We start from the raw sequence: 6103 nt of genomic DNA, 5'->3' as shown, positions 1-6103 counted from the left end.
GTTAGGTCTAGGATCATATCAATGTTTGGTAACGAGAAGTATTCCTTAGGACATACTTTGTTTAGATCTCTAAAATCTGTACAGATACAGATGCCCCTACTCAGTTTTGTTACTGGTACGATATTGGATATCCATTCCAAATAATCAATTGGTCTGGTGAAACCAACATCTAACAACTTTTTGAGTTCTGCCTTCACTAATATTGTGACCTGAGGATGCATTTTCCTAAGCTTTTGTTTTACTAGTTTTACTCCTTCTACTATTGTCAAGTGTTGCATTACTAGATCTAGATCCAACCTTGGCATGTCTGCATATGACAAAGCTAGGATCCTCTATGTGAGTTAAGGATGCTGCTAAATGGATTTTATGAGGGTTCCCCTCTGATCCCATATTGATTTCCTTGGTGTTCTCTATGAGAATGGATGATATGATCTCCTGATTCACATTGAAGGGGAGAATGTCAAACCTTTCATCTTTAGGTGCCTCAGAGAGGTTTTCACCTTTAGATGCATCCTATTTTTTTACTTTTTTGGGATCCAAAAGTGCCACAATGTGGTTTTCACTTGAAGCTCATGTTTTGATTGTAATATTTGTGCGACTGAAAGGTTTGGCATCCTCTCCAAAGTAAGTCGTGTTGTTAATTTCAATAGTATAACTACCCCTGTGATCCTCGCTTAGTATGTTATCTCATAATTTGAGAAAGTTTATTATCGCGTCATTGTTCTAGAAGGTGTCAAGGTGCAGGGGATTTTGTTGTTCCTAGTTAGTGAGTTTGGGTTGGATAATTGGCATTGCCTCATTAATTAGGTTGATTTCATAAGATGCATCGGTTATGGTTAGGATGGAGTTTTTGGGGTTAGCATCAGTACTCCCCTCATCATAATAGGGCTTGGGAGGTGACCTATTTCTCCAAGAAGTATCTTCAGTATCTGGATCCCAAAAGGTTTCAATCCATGCCTCTCCTTCAACTCCTTTGTCTTCAAAAGTATTACAAGAATCCTCTTCAGATTCATATGAAGCTAAAGAACCCCATTCATATTCCTATGAATCTATCTCGAAGTCACTCGAAAAAACTCTATCACTATATATTATAGGGATGCCTTCGAGTGTGAAATTATATGACATGGTTGCTAGTGTTGCTTGGGTGTCTAAAATGGACAAGAGATTTAACCTTGGGGTGATTGGAACATAACTCTTTTGTTTGTTTGTTGTAAGTACGGAATTAAAGTGAGAAGTGCTTCCGTGATTGGATTTTCTGATGTTGTAGGTTTGTCTACAATGGACATTAGCCTGATTCTAGGAGTGATGGACTTAGAAGTTGGCTACTTTTGTTTTCTTGCAAGCTTCAGCTTACAAGAGCCCCCTGAACTAGAATTGAATCTGAGTCATGTTTTATCTCTTGGTGTTAACAAGGGTTGTAATGGCTCTTGTACATCTTGTTTGTGGGATCCTAATGCACTATGGTCATCATAGCCCATCTTTTGCATCATGGTAAAACCTTTGCCATACTTCTCTATTGGGAGCTTGATTTGTTGTTTACCTTTATTTGAAGGGTCCTTGTAAATCCATCCTGCCAAGTCTTCATCAATGGTTTCATGTTCTTGTGATCAGGCTAGGATGAATCCATCAAGTATACAGGTAGTTGCTATAATAGGTGTCTTGAGTGAAATTTGTGGTTTGCCATGAGTCCTAGGTGAGAGAGGTAGTTGGCCAAAATAAAAAAGTTGGTTAATATTATATTCTATTGGGCCTTCATCTTTTACCTTCATATTTAGTTTGTCTTGTTTATGTGTGGGGATCAATGTATTGGTAAGAGAAGATGGGTGTACATATGATGATGAGGTAGTGGCTTCTTTGTTCTTGGGTACAATAGTATAAGGTTTATGTCTGATATTGTTTCAAAAATCAGATGGGTTAGTGTCACCAAGGATGGCAATTTCTATTCTGTTATGTGGAAATTTGATGCACTAATGGTAGGTGGATGGTACCGCTTGTATGGAATGACCATGGTTTTCCCAATAGGAGATTGTATGGAAGAGGGAGGTCTAGGACTTGACAAACCACATTCTTCACCATAAATCCTACCCTTACTAATAGTGTAACTCACCCTTTAGAGGAGCATTCTACATCATCATAGGCTTTAATGGTGATCCTCTTTTTGGCATCAACTACTTATTCCACATACCCCAATGTTGTGATTAATTGCGATGTGCAAATGTTAAGACCAACTCCATTGTCAATCAAGACTCGCTTGATTCTATGCTTATGTACGAATCCCTCAATATGAAGAGGGGCGTTATGAGGTTGTTGAATGGATGCATCGTCATTCTCATAAAAAGTGAGACATGGTGATGATTTGAGACTTCTAACCATAGCTTGAAATTGATCTGTGTTTAGGTTGGATGGAATTGATGCTTCTTGGAGAGCTTGGTCCAAGATAGTTTTATGTGAGGGTGATATGAGCAAAATCTCTAGTATGGAGATGAGTGTTGGCTTCTTATCTAATTGGTCCACAAGGTTATATTGTTTGGCCACGTATGTCACTCTTGATGGTGCTCCTTATATGGTAATCTTACTACGATGGGTAACAACATTGCACACACGATCTTTTCCTTTGATTGTAATAGCTACAACTTGTTCATTAGCTTCATAAAAGTTATTGACAATATAGGTATATGGTGCACATGTATAGTTCGTCATGATATCTTGGTTCTTCCCTTGGTGGGAGGGACCCCCTTTCTCACATAATGGGAGTGGATTCTTGAACATGGTATGATCTGTATTGGAATTTTTCACATTGTGGCCATGCACTTCTATGTCACCTCAATCAATAAGGTCTTGAACGATATCTTTTAATCGATGGTAGTTGTTCATTTTGTATCCTTTTCCCTTGGGAAATTCACAATACTCGTTATCCCTCCACCATGGAGGTTTAACCTATGGTTCATAGTTTGATGTTTTACGCAACGTGATGAGATCGGAAGATATAAGTTGCCATAATATCTTCTCAAGAGGTTCTCCCAAGGGTGTGTATGTTCGATTTGGTTTGTAGGTAGAGTACATGTTTTTAGGTGACTCTTGGTGTGTGTTGGGAGCTTGATTTACTTGATTGGTTGGGGGATTACCTTGATTGATATTGTGGTTGTTACTATTATCCACTTGCCCAACTATTTTGACTATAGGTTAGGGGATTTTGAAAGTCCTTGCATCTACAACACCATCGTTAACGATGTTTTTTTCTTGGTCCAAAACTTGGGTTTGTCACTGTTATAGGCTAGTCATGGACTGTATTTGTTGTCTCTATAGATTTTGACAAGTCCCTTCTTGATAAGGTTTTCTCGATTTTAAGTCATTGGGCTATTATGTCCTTGAAAGAATCCAAACATTTGACTTCCAAGTGAAATTTCATCTCTTCATTTAAGTTTGAAATGAACATTTCGACTAATTGTTCCTCTAGAATGGGGAAGGAAAGTCTGCTAGAAAGGTGTCTCCATCTTTGCAATAATATTGAGAATAACTCTTTATTCTTTTGTTTATTATTTCATAAATTAGCCATGGAGATATCACATTATATGTTGTGTGCATGATGAGTGACGAATTCTTGCACTAAGTCATCAAATGTCCTAATTCTGTCGAGCAAGCGTGAAAACCATTGCATAGCTGAGCCTCCTAAACTTTGGGGAAAGAGTATTAAGTGTGTTTCATCATATGCAACCTCTAAGCAAGCGGAGTAGAATTCTCTCACATGGTCCCTTGGATCTCCCTTTCCTTTGTACTTGTCAAATTTTGGAGTCTCAAAATTGCATGGGAAAGGGGGCATAACCATGTTCCTATCAAATGGATAAGGACAAATGTCTTCAAGAGCATATTTCTTTTGTGCTTCCCTGAATTTAATTGTTGGGCGAGGTCTTGTACTTGTTGTCTCAACATATCTATTTATGTGGGAGGATGCGAGACATTTCCTTGTTGATAGTTGTTGTCATCATAATTGCAGGTATTTCTCACCCTCCTATCATCTTGATTTATTTCTTGTTGATGAATATGTTGGGCTTATTCTGGTGCATCCCTAAGTTGTGATGCATCAAATTCTAAAGGGAGTTTTGCACCCTCTTGATAAAGTCTTAGGAAATTACCATTAGCAATCCTCTTAAGAATCTTATCAAAGAGTCTGTTGAACTTGGGATTACTAGTTGCATCCTCTATTTCCACTCATGTAGGAGTTTATGCGTCTTCTCCCCTTGCAAAGGGGTCTATGTCCTCTTCTTCTTCCCATATTTCATTTTGTTGGTGTCTCTAATTTTGAGACCTAGTACTAGCCATGTTTGAAGTTCGTATTTGTGGAAGTGAGGTGGGTGAAAAGTGGGTGGTTGATCTCCTTCTTATGATTCCAAGATTTGATGATGGTGATGATGAGTTTGAAATGTTTATGGATGAGTGATCTCTTTTACTAAGGGTTGGATGTTAACAAAGTCCTCTTTAAGATTGCTTTCTTGGTTTTCAACAATTATGAGATGAGGTGTAGAAAGGGTTGTGTTGTTACAAGCACAAGCTACCTAGCTATGAGAGGATGTACTCATGAACTAGTTTTATAACCTATCTAGATGCTTAGTAATTCCCCTTAGGATTATTTATCCTAGATGTGGAGACACACTAGAGAGTATTTATGTTGATGTGATTAGAAATATCCAAAAGAACTAAGGACAAAACCTTTTTGTGTTGAGAGTTGAATGGAATTTTTATGTTTTGGAATGAGTGTAAAACCTTGATTCTTGGTGGAAAATATAGAAGATGTATTTTTTGATTGAAAAATGGAGAAGATGAAATGTGGAACCTTGGAATTTTGTTGAGAGTTGAATGGATTTTAGATATTTTGGAATGAGTGTAAAACCTTGATTATTGGTGGAAAAAATGGAAGATGTATTTTGATTGAAAAATGGAGAAGATGAACTATGAAACCTTCAATTTTTTTCTAAATAATTGTGAGTTTTGGAAAATAAGATAGTGGATGAGATTAAGAAGATGAGTTGATGAAAGACTACCCTAGATGGAAATGACTCAATAGGTGATTTTTGGTTGAGGTAGATATGACAATGATATTTTACCATTTCTATTGATAGATTGGGACAAGGTGATTCTTTGTTGAAAGGCGCATGTTTTTTAAGATTCCTCATCAAACTCATTTCCATGACCATGTAGATAATTGTGAAAATGGTGAAGGAATGTTCGATGTTTGAACAAGAGTTTGTAGTTTATGTAGAGAAATTTTCTCTTCTTTAAGATATCTCTTTGGCTAGGTTTCTTCTTCTCAAGATGACGATATATGGATTTCTTGATATGCTTGAGGGATTTGATGATATGGCACATTTGTAAATCTTGTGGTGATTTGTTTGTTTTAGATCCTTGTTGGGGTGTAACTTGTTTCAAATTTTTTGATTTCTTTGACAAGAAGACACATCAAGCACACAAGCACATAAACACTTCTTTTCTTTGATAACTTTGGATTAAATTCAATGAAATGTGTATGTTTAGGATCTTTTCAAATCCTCTTGGATCTTTTCAAATACTCTTTTGTTTTTCACAGGTTTTGAACAATCAAAATACAAATCAGTCAGACTCTTCTATTGTTAAAAAGGTCATTCCTAATATCATAGCCCACATCATGATACTCCTTCAACTCAAACAAACCTGTCACACCTGAGAGTGTGCCCATTTTTTTGCCTTTTACTTGAAGTTGATCCAAAGAGAATTGATCCTCAATTCGATCATTTTCTTGGGATATGTATGGTGAGTGTCTTGGGGGCAAATTCTTCCCCACCCTTGCACTATGATATTACAAATGTTTGGATAACTGACTCAGTTTGGCTTCTACTCTTAAAGCTTTTTAGTAAGGTTTTTGTTCAATCTTCAATGCTAAACTCCCTCATGAATCTTCCCAACCTTTATAACAAAGGCTTTACGTATCTCAAGGATACTAGGGGAAGGCTAATAAATGAGTAAAACCATTGGATGTGATTTTCATCACAATCCATATTTGATTATAGTGGGTTGAAATACTTGGCATTAGTCCTTCCCTACTTAGGTCATTCCCCTCTCACCAACCTTA

This window comes from Cryptomeria japonica, chromosome 11 (genome assembly GCF_030272615.1).
Source record: "Cryptomeria japonica chromosome 11, Sugi_1.0, whole genome shotgun sequence".
NCBI classification, from domain to species: Eukaryota; Viridiplantae; Streptophyta; class Pinopsida; order Cupressales; family Cupressaceae; genus Cryptomeria; species Cryptomeria japonica.
Note: the sequence above shows the minus strand (reverse complement) of the source record.